A 16,875-nucleotide genomic window follows, 5' to 3' on the forward strand; every position below is an offset into this window, starting at 1 on the left:
TTGGTCCCCTCCGCTCCCCCCCACCCACCATGGTATGTTGTATTACCATAGAAACAGAAGCAAAGCAGTGTATACTTAAGTGCAGTATTGTTACCCTTGAGCTTTGCCTCTGCTGGAATTCCCCTGTTATTTCAGAAATATCTATTTGTGGAGTTTCGATAGAACCTGGTTTCATGTGACATAATCATTGAGGCATATCAGCCACTATGTATCTGTGTACCTTGACCTTTGGGTTTGTGCCAGGGGGATGCACAAATACAGTAACTCACAGCATGAAAAAAGCAAGTATTTAAAAAATGAGATTGAATCATGTTTACAGAAAAGTCTTTGTATGGATATATTTTTGTAGGGAGAGCTTGTGGTGAAGAACTGGAAATAAAACTGTATCTATTGCTGACTATAGTGTTTTTGAGTTCTCTGAATGAAAAAATGGCCAACTACTTCTTGTATTGTCTCCACTCCTGTAAAGAGTGTGTTCAGATAAATAAGAGGTATTTTAGTTCTCAGAGTTGTGGGGAAACAAAACATAAAATGCATTGTTCCCAACACAGCAATGCCAGTAGTTAAAGTTGCATAAGTGTTCCCATTTTAAAAGTGTCTTTCATTTGTGTGTAACTTTCAAAAGTTTTATCATTTGTGTTTAAAATTGGCCATGTTTGCTCTCAGCCTGTGTGGAGCACCACTGCTTACCTGATGGGTTTGGACTAGCCACTGCCTCAGTTTCCCCTTCTTGGACTCCTGATAACTTCAGCATTGTCTTTAATGTGTTGAGTGACACCCTTTTGTGGGGGCTGGGTTTATTAACAAAGTTCAAAAGAAAACACAAGAACTCCCCCCAGCCTTCCTAGCGGGCTCACAACCCTTGGTGCAAGGTTCTTAGTCCTATCGCTGCTGAGGCTTTCCACTAAGCAGACTCACTCTCTATCAAGTAGCAGTTCCTAACAGGGCTTTCTTCCTGGAGTCTCCCTTCTCTTAGCTCTGGCTCTCCACAGGCTTCTGTCTTATTTTCACCTCAAAAGGCCTGATTTAGCCACATGAAATTCTTGTAACATGACTTAGCTTATTCTCTCTGCCTGTAATTGTGTTACAGGTAGGGCTGGACTCTTCTCCCCTGAAAGAGGCCAGCCTCCCTGTGCACTGTGCCTTTTGGTTTTGGGTGACAATCTATTTTGATTTGGCTGAACTTTGTAAGGATTTAGAAGACATCCACAGTGCACATGCCATGATTTCTATTCATAACAGGTATCTATTTAATTCTTTTAATTGTGCATGACCATGGGTATGGAGTATGAGCTGTGAGGGTGTTCATGGAACTGGACAGGATGCTGATTGAGAGCACTGAAGGGAGGTTATAATGGAAGCATTTAGGCCTCTTTATAACTGCCATTACACACTCCAGCTAGAAGTTCATATCTGTGTATTTTTATTAAAATTCTTTGCTAGAAGAACAGTTAAGTTGCCGAGTAAGTGTGCACTGTTTTGGAAATGTCAATCTTAATGGCATAGGCATAACTGACCCACTGTGCATATGAATTATTATACAGTCTCTAAAGACATGATTCCATACCATTTTTCCCCACAGGATGCCGGCCTCTTTGAGCTGCTTGGACAGTGAATGAAACTGGCTTATGTATCTCATAAATCCTGTCTTCATTCAGCAGAGTTGATTGGCATGCTGTGAGTGATGCAAGGACCACATATTGGTCAGTGATGATAAAATATTGAACAGGCACTACATTCACTGAGTCTCCTATCCTAATCCTACCTATGCAATGAATAAGACATGGTTCCTGTGGGGAAAATGGCATGTGCTCATGTATTTTGAGACTCTGTTGTAATGCATATGTGTACAGGGCAGAGGTGAACATTAATATCCCGATTAACTTGGTATTTCCTGTCTATTGGGTAGCATGATTTGTCAGCTGCTCCTCTCTAGACACCTGCTTTCCTCATCTGCCATCTTTCTCTGTAGGGCTGTGATTATCAACAGATTGTATAAAGAAAGTTACCACGTGACACCAAGAGTGCTAGGAAATCAAAACACTATATTTTTTGACCCTGTTGGAAAAGTCAGAGCTGCTTCACAGAAGACTAGCATCCAGCTGCATTGGCGGTGATAGGTACATGGGCTCTGCAAATGGTTCTCGTCACCAACCATCAGTGCTGAAAAGAAATCTAAACCAAAGCTTCTAGATAGGCGTGTTTAATGGCCAAATTAACCATTTAATTGCCTTTTTGAGGATTGATTGAGGTTGTGTTATCACATTTGCGCAATCTCCATATAGTGTTCTGAGGGGAGATCAGTATTACCATTACTTCTTATACTTGATGGCATATAGTCAGTGCACTCCCTGCTTCTTAGCAAGCACATCACAATGTACTTGTATGTACTTCACAATCTGCCAGGTTGTTCTTTACGTGAGTTAAAAGCTAAGCCCCTTAATGAGTTAAAGCTGTTATGTGGGGGGTTTCTAGTAGGCTGGACAGGTTTAAATAGTCTCAGTAGTTTGTAGCCAGTCACTTTGAAAATTGCTAAGACATTCCTCTTTATTAGGCTCTTGCATTGTGAGCTAACCTATGCTTTCCCAGTTTGTTCTGACACTTGCTTGTCAGTTCAATAGTTGTAGCACTGAGTGAACTAGAAGCCAGTATCCTAATAGATTAATACAACTATAGCTATAGCAAGAATAGGTGAGTTAGAGCTGCTTGAGATTTATTTAAAGTCAAGAGGGAGGGAGAGAGTGTAACCCTTCCCTTTAATCAGCTGATTGGCAAGTATTACTTAAACAGGAAGTGACATGGGGAGGAGAAAGGCTAGGGGCTTTTAAATGCAGAGTTGTCCCCCTTCTAGTGGCAGAGCAAGAGGGAGTGCAAGAGGGAGAGCTGCTCCAAGTGGGCTTCTGCTCTGTCTTCAGGTACATTTGTTTTAGATCGGGGCAATGTGTTAGTTTCTGGGCACATAAATTGTCTTTGTTTTCCTGTTTAAAGCCCCTTTAAGACTGCTGTTAATGCACAATCGCTTGTGTGGACCCCAAAAATGTTGTCTGTGGAACTGATTTCTGATAAATGTCACAGGACTCCCTGACTCTGCAAGCTTCAGCATCTCACTCTGCCCCTTCCATTAAAGGGAAAGCATCTGGGAGGCCTTGCAGGAGTTAGTTCAAAAACCCTTGTTACATATTAAACCCTGGGGTTCACATAGAGTGTGACAGAAGTCTATAAAATCATGACAGGTGTGAAGAAAGTAAATAAGGAAGTGTTATTTAATCCTTGTAACACAAGAACTAGGGGTCACCAAATGAAATTAATAGGCAGCAGGTTTAAAACAAACAAAAGGAAGTATTTCTTCATGCAATGCACAGTCAACCTGTGGAACTCTTTGCCAGAGGATGTTGTGAAGGCCAAAACTATAACAGGGTTAAAAAAAGAACTAGATAAGCTCATGGAGGATAGGACCATCAATGACTACTAGCCATGATGGGCAGGGATGCAAAACCATGCTCTGAATTGTCCCTAGCTGTTGTGTGCTAGAAGCTGGGAATGGATGACTGGGGATGGATCATTTGATGATTACTTGTTCTGTTCATTCCCTCTGAAGCACCTGGCATTGGCCACTGTCGGAAGACAGGATACTGGGCTAGATGGATCTTTGGTCTGACCCAGAATGGCCATTCTTATGTTCACTGGCTCACTCCTGTTGGAGCAACACAAAGGGCAAACTGTCAAAGTATCTGAAATGTAAAACTTTCTTATAAGAATTTCCCTTATTCTCTGTAAGCGTATAGTCTTTTAGAGGGAAATTCCCTCCTATACAGTTCCTGAGATGGTATTAATCAAGGTGTTAACTTTCCTTATTGTGTGGGGAGTAGCAGGGGGAAGAATGTTTAGACTGTCATTTTTGGGTGACTCTTGATACAGTTGAATCCTGTTCCTTGTGAGTTTATTTTTTAAGATAAGGCAAAACAGGAGGAGAGGAAAGAAAGTGCAACAGATGTCTGTTTCTAGTTCAGCTGCTGGGAAACAACAAGCACAGCATATGATCTTATTAGCCCTTCAGCACTTGGTAAAACTTTTACCAGTATCAGGCTGCTTAAGGCATTATTCAGAGCTTTCTTTTTCATTACAGCAGTGTTACAAGGATGGGTTTATCTTAAGACCGACTTTTACTAGATAGAAAGCAAAAAAGAAACAGAAGTAGTACAATAGGGAAGTAAAAATCACCGTAGGGAAGGGGTGGCAGCAGTTTCCCATGCCAGCTGGTGGTCAGGATTCATGCAAACCTAATAGATGGGGTGATTATCATCTGGCTCCTTCTCCTCCTCTATTCAGGACATCTTTCAGGATCACGCCCAGTGGTGTGATGGTACATTCCTTGGTCACAGCAGTCGGTGTTGATAGCTGTGATGATGAAGTTCACTTCCTCTCCTTCAGTTTAGCTCCTTTAAACTATCCAGTCCACAATCAAGTTGCTAAGTAATGCTCCTCCCTCCCCCCCCCCCCCAATTCAGGAAAAGCCATGTCTAGAAAGGGGTGGCAACATCACCTATCAAAATTAATATTTATTATTTGTATTGTCATAGTCCCCAGGAGCCCTAGACATGGACCAAGACCCCATTGTGCAAACACAGAACAAAAAGAATTTGCCAAAGAATGCAAAAGAATTTACATTCTAAGTATAAGGCAAGAGACAACAGATGGATACAGACAGACGGGGAGTAGAAAACAGTGACAAGACTATTTGTTAGCATGACAGGCTGTCTCTCAGCACATCAGCAGCCTAACCATTCTCAAGTTTTTTGGAGGCAACTGAAGAAAAATACTGAGGTGGATTTGCAGATGTTTACAGGGAGCTTCTTTCAAGCCTGCATGATGATAATAAGCTGGCATCGTTGGCTGATTTGATGGGGAAGTCAACATCTTGATAGTGAGTGATAAGTAAGGTGTGGTTTGACCATGAAAAGCCTTGCTAGTGAGGACAAATAGCTTGTGTTTGATGCAGTAGAGAAGAGGGAGCCAGTGCAGGGATGCAAGGACGGGGTGACATGGCCAAAGTGATGGGCTAGGAAAATGATCCTTGCACAAACATTCTGAATGGATATGAGCAGGCAAGATTGCATTTGTCAAGGCCAGAGAGAATATTGCTGTACTAACTGAGCTGTGAGATGATGAGAGCCTGGACGAGTTTTAGCTGTGTGGCGGGATAAGGAAGGCTGCATCTTAGAGATGTTATTCAGAAAGAATCTGCAAACATTAGATTTACCCTGGATGTGAGGACCTAGAGAGACTTCCAAGTGAAAGATGATGCCCAGGTTATATGGGCCTGCATGATAGGCAGGAGAGTGGTGTTGTCCACAGTAATCAAGAAAGGAGGTAGCAGGGAGGACTTAGGGGGAAGATTGATCTTGATCTGATAGCTAATTATCCATGAGGAGATGTCAGAGAAACAGGCTGAGATTTTAGTTTTTTATGGGAGACAAGTCAGGAGTAGAGAGGTAGATCTGATGGTAGTTGAATCTGTGTTTTGTGAATGACATTATCCAGAGATAAGGTATAGAGGGAGAAGAGAAGGTGACCAAGGACAGAACCCTGTGGAACCCCCTCAGAAAGTGAGAAGGCAAGAGGAGAACATGGAGAGGACAGGTTAATGGAAGCCAAGTGGAAGACAAAATTTCAAGAGGAGGAGCATAGTCAGTGGTATTGAAGGTGGCTGTCAGGTCACAGAAAATGAGAATGGAGTACTGGGTCTGAGCTTTGTCTATGAAGAGGTAATTAGAAATTTTGGCGAGAGCAGTTTCAGTGGAGTGCAAGGGATGTGTGACGGATTGTACAAACAGAACTCCAAACAGAGATGTAGACAACGTATTCAATGAGCCTAGAGATGGAAGGGAGATACGGTGATAGCTGGAGAGGCAAATGGGGTCCAGGGTGGTTATTTTTTAAGATAGGAGACACTAAAGCATGCTTGCATTATGAGGGGAAAGAGCAAGAGGAGAGTGAGCAGTTAAGGAGAGGAGTAAGTGAGGGTATGAGACTGGGTGTAAGGGAGATTAGAAGATGGATGGGGTCACTGCCGCAAAGAGAGGAATTAGAAGAAGACAGCAGATGAGAAATTTCTGCATGTGTGACAAGGAAGTAAGACGAGGAGGGGGAATGGTAGCTGTGCCAAGGGAGAAAGATCATGTGATATTTAGTCACTTTTCTCTTGGAAGAAATTGGTTAGAGCCTATGCAAAGAAAAATGTGGAGGCAGGAGAGAAGGAGGATTTGAGGAGTGAATCAAAGATGGCCAAAAGGTGGCTGGGATTGAAGACATGGGATTCAATTAAGGTGGAGAAGAAGAGTTTTTAGCTAGGAAGATGGTAGAAGTGAAAGAGGAGTGAACAAAATTATAATGGAGTAAGTCAGCCTGGAGGTGGGATTTCCGCCAGAGATGCTCCAACAGTGCACCACCTTCTCCTGTCATTTTACTGCCATTTTGATTTGTTGCCATAAGCAATTTTGTGACCTTACCAGAATCCCTGCAAACCCCTAATCTGTTATTTTAGTTTAAACATGTTTTGTTTGTACTAATTTCTTTGGCTCCATCTTTCACTTACTTTATCAATGGTTTTATATAAAAGGTCAACTGAACTTTCATCTGTTTTTAACAACTCAGTGTGACGGGCTGGACCCCTTGGGAAGCCACCCGATGTGCTGAGATACCACTGAGTCTACCTGTTCTGCCAGCATGGGCCCCCTTTAACCTGTCTTGCTGAGCCAAGCTCTTAAAATCTCCTCTAACACATACAGGCAGGACCACACCCAGCTGCAGATCAGCTCTGGGAAGACTCAGTTGAAGGAACTTGCTCCAGCCCTCAGATGTACACCTCCCTTGGAGTGCAGACTCAAAAATATATTATGAAATTCACCCACTCCCTCAATGTGGAGAGAAGTGTGCATGCTTATTGCCCCCACAGTTAGAAATGACAGAAACTGGGTTTAATAATAAACAAAACAAGTTTTATTAACTATGAAAGGCAGATTTTACGTGGTAAAAGGGGTAACAAACAGAACAAAGCAGATTACTAAACAAATGAAATCAAGCACGCAAACTAAACTAGTTTCACTAAAGAAATTGGTTACAAATAGTATTTCTCACCCTAGATATTGCAGCCAGGTTGCAAAGTTTCTGTGGTTCAGAGTTACAGTTATATTGCTTTTCAGACTAGACCCCTGTTTCAGTCTGGATTCCCCGTTTGCCTTTCCTTCAGGTGGCTTTTGCAATCTTTCTTCTTGGGCAGACAGCCATGGAGAGGAGGAGTCCTGCTTGCCTTCCTCTTCATCCTTAAATAGGATTTACATAAGGTGGGATTCCTTTGTTTCCCAAACTTGACCCCCTTATAGTGGAAAGTTACAAGAAGTCCCAAGTAATGTTTTAGTGTCAGGTGACAAGACTACCTGACTCTGTAGTATCACATCATCCCATGAGTCGGTGGCAGTATGGAGCGTCCACAGGAAGGCCAAGTCCATTTCATAGTCTATTGTCCTTGATGATGGACCATCCGATGTGTCTGGGTTTTCCATTGTTCTACCAGAAGTGTTGGCAGTGGACGTCGCCCAAAGTAGTGTAGTTGAAATACAGATACATTGTCAATATTCCTAACTTTGATACAGGCATACAAATTGGATAATCACATTCAGTAAATCATCACCTTTCCAATGATATCTCACATGAGCCATCTTGCATAAAGCACATCTCAGTTATGTCATATTCATGTCATAAGCATATTTTCATAAAGAATATGGAATGACACATCACACTCGGGTCACAGGCCCTTGCACACCAGCAGCCTTTGAATGCTGTTTTATTTCCCATCTCATTTCTATATACATTCTTCTCCTATGGTTCTCCATGGGCATTGCCCTTCCTTGTATGTGCCTGCCATGCTGCTCTTGATCAGCAAGTGGCTGGCAGCACTCACTCTTCTCCTTACTCATCCTCCAGTTCCTCCACTCGCCTCCTCTTCTCTTTCCAGTCCTAGGATGATCTTATTCTTCAGTGTTTTTCTAAGCTGGTTGAGCCTGTATTTGAGGCACCATCTTTTGAACTCTGTTTGCGGGTATACAGCCTTCATCCTGCTATGTTGTCTAGTGTGCTATAGCAGCCTCTTAAAAGGAAATGAACAGTTAACAGGTATATTAAAAGTTAATATACTTTCTTCTTGTGTCTTAAATCTGTCATTTAAGATGATAAGGATGCCTTATGCAACAGTGTGTTTTCCTAAGTTCTTTTAGTTTTGCCCGTGTTCTTTCACATCATTTCATCCCATCAGCTGAAGAGCTTCAAGGCGGGAACACACAGTGTAATGATAAATATATTTATCCTGCTATGGATCTTCTGTGTTGAACAATTTTAACTCATGGGGACAGACCTTCCTTATTGGGTATATTTGAACCAGTAGCTTCTTTTCCAGTCTTTCTGCCTCCTCAGAATAGAGCAGATGTTTCCTCCTCTGTACTTTGACAGAACTCCTGCAAGGAATCCTTTCTTAGTTAAATGAATTTCCCCTTGATTTTTTTTTATGGCAATTTTACTCTCTCTCCTGGAGTGATTATGAAGAAACTGAACTGAGTGGCCTGGTGAGGGGCTTTTATGATCCTTATCTGCAAGTAATGTTTTCTATCAGATAGGAAACTCTGTCCCATCCTCGTTGATGGTTACCTGATCTCAGATATTCATGCCTTTGTCACCTTTGACTACAGCAGTGTGATATACCCAAGCATGAAGACTTCAGCATTTAGGAAACTCCAACTAGTACAGAATGCTGCAACACATCTCTTCAGCTACATGGGTTACTCTGAGCACATCAAATCCATCCCTCCCTCTGTGTACTGGCTCCCCATAGAATATAGAGTCAAGTTTAAGGCCTTGGTCCTTATTTTCAAGACACTCAGGATATTTAAAAGGGGAGCCAGGATATTTAAAAGGGCCTAAAGCTCTGGGATAAAGACTGTGGTTGATATTTCTGCTCCTCAGGCGCAATGGCACGTTGTGCTCCTCTGTGCAGCAGAAAGCTTTTTAAGGGTCTGGTTCCAGACTGTGGGACACATTCTTTCAGAAAGTAAGAACCATCTCAAACCTCCCCACTTTTCACTCCAAGTGCAAGGTGCACTTCCTTGACCTGCCTTCCATAATATAAACACAGAGAAGTGTTGACCTTTTTAAAACCCCCCAATAAACAAAAAAGTGTGGGGGAGGGGAGGGACCATGGCAGACTATGGATTGGGAAGAACATTTGTGCCCTTGGATGAAGTTATATCTGCCCTTCTAAAAACTGCTAACATACAAACCTAGAAAATTCTTCCTCTATGCTCCCAGCCTGCAAATCAGCTCTTGTCAGTACCTGTTAAAAAAACAAACCCCCCCACCCCCACCCCAGCGTACCTGGTGGAGAGAGTCCCTCCTCCTCCTGAGGAACCAGCATGAGCACCATCTGTGCTGCCACATCTTGGTATTAGGGCTCCATAAACAGATCCTGAGGCTCCAGCAAGGCCTTATGAATCTCTACACAAAACAATGACACTAGCTAAGTGATAGGTCTCAAAATATAGTTGTAAGTGGGGAAACATCATTGAGTGAGTGTGTTTCTAGTGGGGTCCTGCAGGAATCTGTCCTTGGTCTAATGCTAATTAAAATTTTATTAATGAACTGGAAGAAAACATAAAAATCATCACTGATAAAGTTTGCAGATGACACACAAATTGGGGGAGAGGTAAATAAAGAAAAGGATAGGTCACTGATACAGAGCAATTGGATTGCTTGGTAAACTGGGTGCAAGCGAACAATATATGTTTCAATATGGCTAACTATAACAATATACATCTAGGAACAAAAGAATGTAGGCCATTCTTCCAGGATGGGTAACTCTATCCTGGGAATCAATGACTCTGAAAAAGATTTAGGGTCACGGTGAACAGGAGCTCCTCATTCAGTGCTGTGGCCAAAAGTGCTAATGCAATCCTGGGATGCATAAACAAAGAAATCTTGAGTAGGAGTAGAGCGGTTAATTTGCCTCTGTATTTGGCACTGGGGTGACTGTTGCTGGAATCCTGTGTCCAGTTCTGGTGTCCACAAGTCAAGAAGGATATTGATAAATTGTAGAGGGTTTAGAGAAGAATCACAAGAATGAAGAAAGGATTAGAAAACATTCCTGAGAGTGAACCAGGGATCACCCAATGAAATTAATAGGCAGCAGGTTTAAAACAAACAAAAGGAAGTACTTTTTCACACACTGCAGAGTCAACCTATGGGACTTGTTGCCAGGGGATGTTGTGAAGGATAAAAGTATAACTGGGTTTAAAAAATAATTTAGGTAAGTTAATGGAGGATATGGCCATCAGCTAAGATGGTCAGGGATGCAACTGCTTGCTCTGGGTGTTCCAAAGCCTCTGACTGCCAGATGCTGGAACTGGACGGCAGTGGATGGATCTCTTGATAATTGCCCTGTTTGTTCATTCCCTCTGAAGTATTTTGTCTTGGTCACTGTCAGAAGACAGGATAGTGGGCTAGATGGACCATTGGTCTGGCCAGTCGTATATTCTTATGTTCTTAAAATCGGAAATGACGGACCAGGAAGAAGTACTGCAGAAAAGGATCTGGGGGTTATAGTGGATCACAAACTAAATATGAGTCCATGATATAGTACTGTTGCAAAAAAATGAACATCATTTTTTGGAGTCTGAGCCATACACGAGACATAACTCTTCCACTCTACTCATCACTGATAAGGCCTCAACTGGAGTACTGTGTCCCATTCTGTGCATCACACTTCAAGAAAGATGTGGTCAAATTGGAGAAAGTCCAGAGGACAGCAACAAAAATGATTTAAAGGTCTAGAAAACATTACTTATGAGGAAAGATTAAAAAAATCGGGTTTGTTTAGTCTGGAGAAGACTGAGGGGGGATGTAAGTCTTCAAGACATAAAAGGTTGTTGTAAAGAGGAGGTTAATAAATTGTTCTTCTTATCCATTGAGTACAGGACAAGAAGTAGTGGGCTTTAATTACAGGAAGGGAGATTTAGGTTAGACCTTAGGAAAAGCTTCCTAACTGTAAGGGTAGTTAAGCACTGGAACAAATTATCTAGGGAGGTTGTGGAAACTCCATCATTTTAGATTTTAAAGAACAGGTTAGACAAACACCTGTCAGGGATGAGCTAGAAAATACTTGGTCCTACCCCAATGCAGAGGACTGGGCTAGATGACCTATCCAAGTTGATTGCTGATAAAACATTGTGCAAAGGAGCTCCAATGTATGCAATGATGTTTGTACATATAACTGGCTTCCAGCAAACATGACCCCTGGTCAGTGGAGTAGAGAAGGTAGACCAGATAGGCCATGTAAGCTGTAACAGGTGAGGTGGTAATGGGGGAAATACTTGCACTGTTGGGGCTTTTATGCCCGTGATCCTCATCTACACTAGTACTGTGCTGCACCAGTGGAAACTGGCACAGTGCAGGTCCACGTAACAGTTAGCCTTGAGCCAGTCTAATCAAAAAGATACCGTGGTTGCTTGTGCGCTGTTGGGAGCATTGTTGTACGTTGCAGGCATGATGCTGGAGGGGGAATGTGTTGGCACATTAGATTTCCTTAAGTAAAGCCTTTGAGGAGGAGGGATGGAAGGTATTGTTTTCCTTGTGGTGGTGTGGCTTGTGCTGTAATTATTCTCTAAAACAGGACTAATCTATTGTCAGCAGAGGCAAAATAAGCAACGTTTGTCTTTGACTTCTACAGAATAAAATAATTTATTTTCTTCCATTGGATGTTTTTCAGGCTTTATATACAAAGTGTTCCCTCTATCCAAGAGGGCTGCAATCATGGAAGTTTGTGCACACACATGCGTTCTCACTCTCTTCACAGTCATACCTAGACCTATAATTAAGTCACTGCCTTGTTGGCCTGTGAATTACAGTGGGTTGTCAGACCTCTGTCCTTGGGCTTCAGCTTTCTCCAGACATGTAATAAGTTTTGTTTTTCTGTGTCAGGCTAGTAAAGCTTATTCTGTGCTCCTGAGTCCTTTGACAACTCAGGGCTTAAACTAAACTTTCTTAATTCATGTTGATAGTTAAACGGTGCCAGAACATTTTGGAAATGTGTCAGTAGATAGGGCTGTAGGTACTAAATACCATTAAGTGACAATAATGCCTAACATTTGTCAATTGAGAGACCCAGCAGTTGTTGGTGAGCAGCTGCACCCAGGATGAATTAGTAATAAGTCTGTAGTTCTCTCTCTGGTTTAAAGTTGCCACCAGCCTTTTGAAGCTCAGCAGTTACCTGGGATTAAGACTGCAGATATTTTCCAAGCCATGTGGGATGATGAAATGCTGCTTCCTACCTGTGACAGGTAGAAAGACATGATGGTTTGATTAAGGTTGGCTTGCTAGATGTGTTATGAATCCCAAGGAGTTGGTAAATTAACCTATTTTTTTATTTATTTAAATTATAAACAGACCTTAGTAGTTTTTTTTACTTTTAAAAATAAAGTACAAGAATGTCAATTTAAACCAGGTTTGTTGCAATATTTTTCTAATGATAGTCCTTTAATAAAATTAAAATAATTTGAAAAATCCTTTTGTTCTTGTAAGAGTGACATGAATAGATCCAGCAAACCTCATTAAAGTCCACCTGAGAGAGGCAAGATGTAGCACCCTTCAAGGGTTTAGCCACCAGTTAGGTCAAATAAGAGATCTTTGCAGATTACTTATGAAAGGGATTCATATGTATACAGCATTATTTTGTGATGCAGACAAGTTGCAAAACAAACTTTTGATGACCGTGAACTGATTATCAGTTTGATAATTTACAAAAAAAATTTTTGGTGTGAAGCTTGTGGTGCAAAAATATTCATCTGCAACAAAACTGGCTTTGAAGCACCACTCCACAGTTCATATAGGTGTCCCAAGCAGGAATTGATTCATTAGGAAATGAATTCTCATGAGTTTAGCCTGTTTTCTGACAGATACACCAGCATGAAATGAATTCTGATGGTGTCAGTCCATTTCGGGTGGGTATCTTGTGTAGTAATGCGTTCATCTGTTAATATGCTGAAAATCATCCAAGGCTGCTTTGATATGGGGTCTTGAGCAGGACTCAAACCCAGCTACTAAGAATTAGATCACAAGAACAGGAGGTGGAGGAGAAAGAGGGCAAAGGGGGTTATCTGTGGCCTTTTTTTTTTTTTCCCCCTCCTCTTGGCTTGTTTAATCATTTGTGCACCCATTGCTGTGGCATCTGGGCATACAATGAAAATTTAAATTCAACTGGATGTGACATCTACTATAGTTTAATATTAAAAGCAATTTAAATACCTCTCTATAGTCTTCAACCAGCTGATGGTCTAAAATCAACAGAATGCTTCACCAAGAGGATGTGTCTTGGTCCACACCCTAAAGGTCAACAAAGTCAAAGTTGGGTGGACTGCTGGAGACAGTAGGTTCTGCAGATGCTATCCCTGAGAACCCAAGTGTTCCTATCCAGGCAATTTCAGCAGAACCTTTCTATTCATCAATTGTATATGGCTAAAAAATACCTTTACATCAGTTAGGCACCCTAAAATGTAGTGGATAATGAACTCTGCTTAAGGACCTAGTTCAGCATGCACTGACATCAGTGGAAGAACTCCCATTAATTTCAGTGAGAGCTGTATTAGGCATTAAATGCATCATTTAAAATAAAACAAAAAAAAACGGGGCTGGCATGGAACTCTGGTTGTAAGACTGGTGGTGGTGACACAGTTACATTGCCATGCTGAGTCAGAGTTCAGGATTTCATTTTAGTACCTGGATTGGCAGAAGCTGGGAATGCAGCAAACACAACAAGCTCCTCCTTCGGAAGGAAGCATTTCATGTTGCTTCCTCCTAATGGCAGTTAAAGCCATCTTCAAGGGTGGGGCTCGTTGCCTTTGAAGAGAGCTGCATATTGCCTTTCTCAGAAGGACTGTGACTGCAGAATAAGTTCTTGGAGTGTGGGGAAAAGCGGGGGATCCTGGAGACTCATAAGGCCCCACCCTAAGGGGAAGAAAGAATTCTGGGATTCACAGGCTTACTCGGTATTTTCTTTGCATCTCTCGCTCTTCAAATGTGTTGAACTCGACCTTTGAGAAGTTACTGATAAGCTGTTATCAGCCACGAGTTAAAATAACAAACCCTCCCACCTTACTCAATTAGATAGAAACTCCCCAGGCCAAATTAATGTGTACAAATGTTATACCAATCCAGGCACGACAGCCTGGCTGAGGACAAAGTTTACTGTGTGAAGAAATCAACCGCAACTGGTAGTTTCACTGTTTATGCAGCCTGTCCCTGTATTGTAAGTATTTCTTTTTACATAGAATATTTTGTTTGGAACTGGGTGTGGTATTGTGAATATGAAATTATGTTCGTAGTCTTGTTAGAAAGATAGAATTATTAAGGGATCTAAAACTGGACATGGGAGAAATCATGCCCTGGTAGAAGTCATTGGCAGCAGTAGGGCCAGGATTTCACCAAAGATTATTTGTCTCTGTGACTCTCTTGATTTCCCATTCCTTTAAGTCATGTTTTCAGGGGACAGTATTTTAACCCAGACAGTAATAACAGTTCTGAAGATTTTATTAGGGCAAGAAATGCTAGAGTGAAAGAATTTCTCTTAATTCCAAAAGGGAATTAAAAAAATGCAGTCAGTCAGCAAGCATTTTGCATTGGCCTCTATAGAATGTGTTTTAGGTTTTTTTGGTTCCAGTCTGTAGAGCTTGGAATTAACCCAAATGTTAGTTCATAATATTGGTTACTATATATGCACATTGTAAACAATTTTGTTTATTAAATATCTTAATAAAGTGTATGCATTTGTGCTTAACTGAATCCTATGAGTTGTTGAGTGCCCTTAACTCCCACTAGCTTGAATGGGCATTGGAGATTCTCAGCTCCTTGCTGGAATGAGGTCTAAAAGAGGCAGGTATAGAATAAAGGGTAAACCATAAAACAGAAGCATTGGTAGACTAGGGTGCAGGTTTAACTGACATACTGGTACAAGTGATAAAGACCCTGATATCTTCTCTGTTGTAGGGTGCCTGTGGTTCTTAACTAAGAATCAGGCCAGTTCTGGACTGACTGTTTAAAATCTGTTCTAGAAAAGCATTGGTGTTTATGTAAAAAAATTCTAATGGCATGTTGCCACTTTCCAGCATTTATATCCTCCAGTGTTTTTAAGAATCTCTTTACAGTCTACTGCTCTTAATTTTCTATGTGCCTGGGCCATCTTTTAACTGTATTTAGAACTATATTGAAACTATCCATCATATGTTCCTTATTATTATAATGCTTTTATTTAATTTAACATTAATCTTGTCTTTGTATTTTTGTTTAATCTCTGAGGGTTTACGTTTTGTGGAACAGGAAAATAAAGCTTGATCTTTATACTCCATTTTCCCTCTTGAGACACTTAAGGGTGTGGTGTACTGTAATCACCTGTTCTTTCCCTTGATTAACAACTTTTCTTTTTCATTGGGCTATTCAGATTCTTGACATTTTTAGATAAAAACCTATGTTGATATTTATATTTAAAATAATTTGTTACAGACCTTTCTCAAGTTCCATCTAATCCAAATGAGCCCGTTAAAATATAGTAGTATACATTCTGAGTATTTTATTCTGATTCTAATTTCATTTTCAAGAAACTCCATTTGCCATCTCCTTGTTGCAGTTAATGCAGTAACCCAAATTATAGTGATACCATCTCATAACTTTTTATAATTCTTAAGTAAAATTCCTTCCAGCTAGAGTAGGTACACTACTGTAGGAAGTATAATCAGGTTTATCTCAGGCCCTGTCTACACTGTCAAGTTTGTGCACAGTAAAGCAGCTTTGAGCACTGTAACTCCCAAGATGTAGACGCTGCCAAGCCACTTAGTGCGCAGAAACTGCGCAGAGCAGCGTTCTTAAAAAACAAAACAAAACACTTGGAGAGGCTTGGAGCTTTCTGCACCGGGGCTACAGCGCTGCGGTGCCAGTGTAGACACCGTGGTGATTCCAGCGCTGCGATTGGCCTCCGGGAGGTGTCCCACAATGCCTCTTCTCACCTCTCTGGCCATTGGTTTGAGCTCTACTGCCCTGCCCTCAGGTTGACCAACTGTCGGCCTCACCCCATACATTCCTTTGCAAATTTGAAAGTCCCCTTCCTGTTTGCTCTGTGATGCATGCAGTGGTCTCAGCACATCTTTCTAGGTGGCCATGCCTGCTCCATGCACCAGGTGATCCCCCGCTTGGAGCAATGCTGAGTGCTGGACCTCATCAGTATTTGGGGAGAGGAGGCTGCGCAGTCCTAGCTGCGCTTCAGCCGTCAGAATTATGATACCTACGGACAGATTTCTAGATGTATGACAGAAAGGAGCCATGACCGGGACACACTGCAGTGCAGGGTCAAAGTGAAGGAGCTGCGGAACACCTACCACAAGGCGCGGGAGGCAAACCGCCGCTCCAGTGCTGTGCCCATGAGCTGCTGGCTCTACAAGGAGCTGGATGCGATACTCGGTGGTGACCCCACCTCCACTGTGGAGGACCCTGTGGATACTTCATTGGCTTGCGTGCCAGTCGAGAGTGGACCGAGCCAGGAGGGGGCAATCTTGGACAAAGAGGGGGAGAGGGACCCAGAGGCAGAGGATGACTCGGAGGCCAGAGATACATGCAGTCAGGTTTTCTTTTCTACCCTGGAGGAGCCTAGGAGTCACAGCAGTCAGAGCTTGGTGAAGTGCAAAGAGGAGAGAAGGCCCCTGGTAAGTGGATCTGATTTTGGGAATTGCTGAAGCGAGTTGTTGGGGGCAGGAGCTTTGCAGAAAGCAGGCTTGTCTCCCACCTCATGCC

General features: G+C 42.0%; 1 protein-coding gene across 18 annotated transcripts in view; it reads left to right on the top strand.

Moving 5' to 3' along the window:
- The window catches only part of MAP3K13 (mitogen-activated protein kinase kinase kinase 13), a 141,160-nt gene that overhangs the window by 13,262 nt on the left and 111,023 nt on the right, over positions 1-16,875 (top strand). For 2 of the 18 annotated variants that reach the window (XM_078854194.1, XM_073360277.2), the window contains exon 3: positions 14,254-14,344. The exons of 14 other annotated variants lie outside the window; for them this stretch is intronic. The gene's annotated coding sequence lies outside the window, so the exon portion shown is untranslated. 2 more of the 18 variants (XM_078854201.1, XM_078854200.1) reach the window with 1 other exon arrangement.

This window comes from Lepidochelys kempii, chromosome 9, assembly GCF_965140285.1.
Source record: "Lepidochelys kempii isolate rLepKem1 chromosome 9, rLepKem1.hap1, whole genome shotgun sequence".
Classification (NCBI taxonomy): Eukaryota; Metazoa; Chordata; order Testudines; family Cheloniidae; genus Lepidochelys; species Lepidochelys kempii.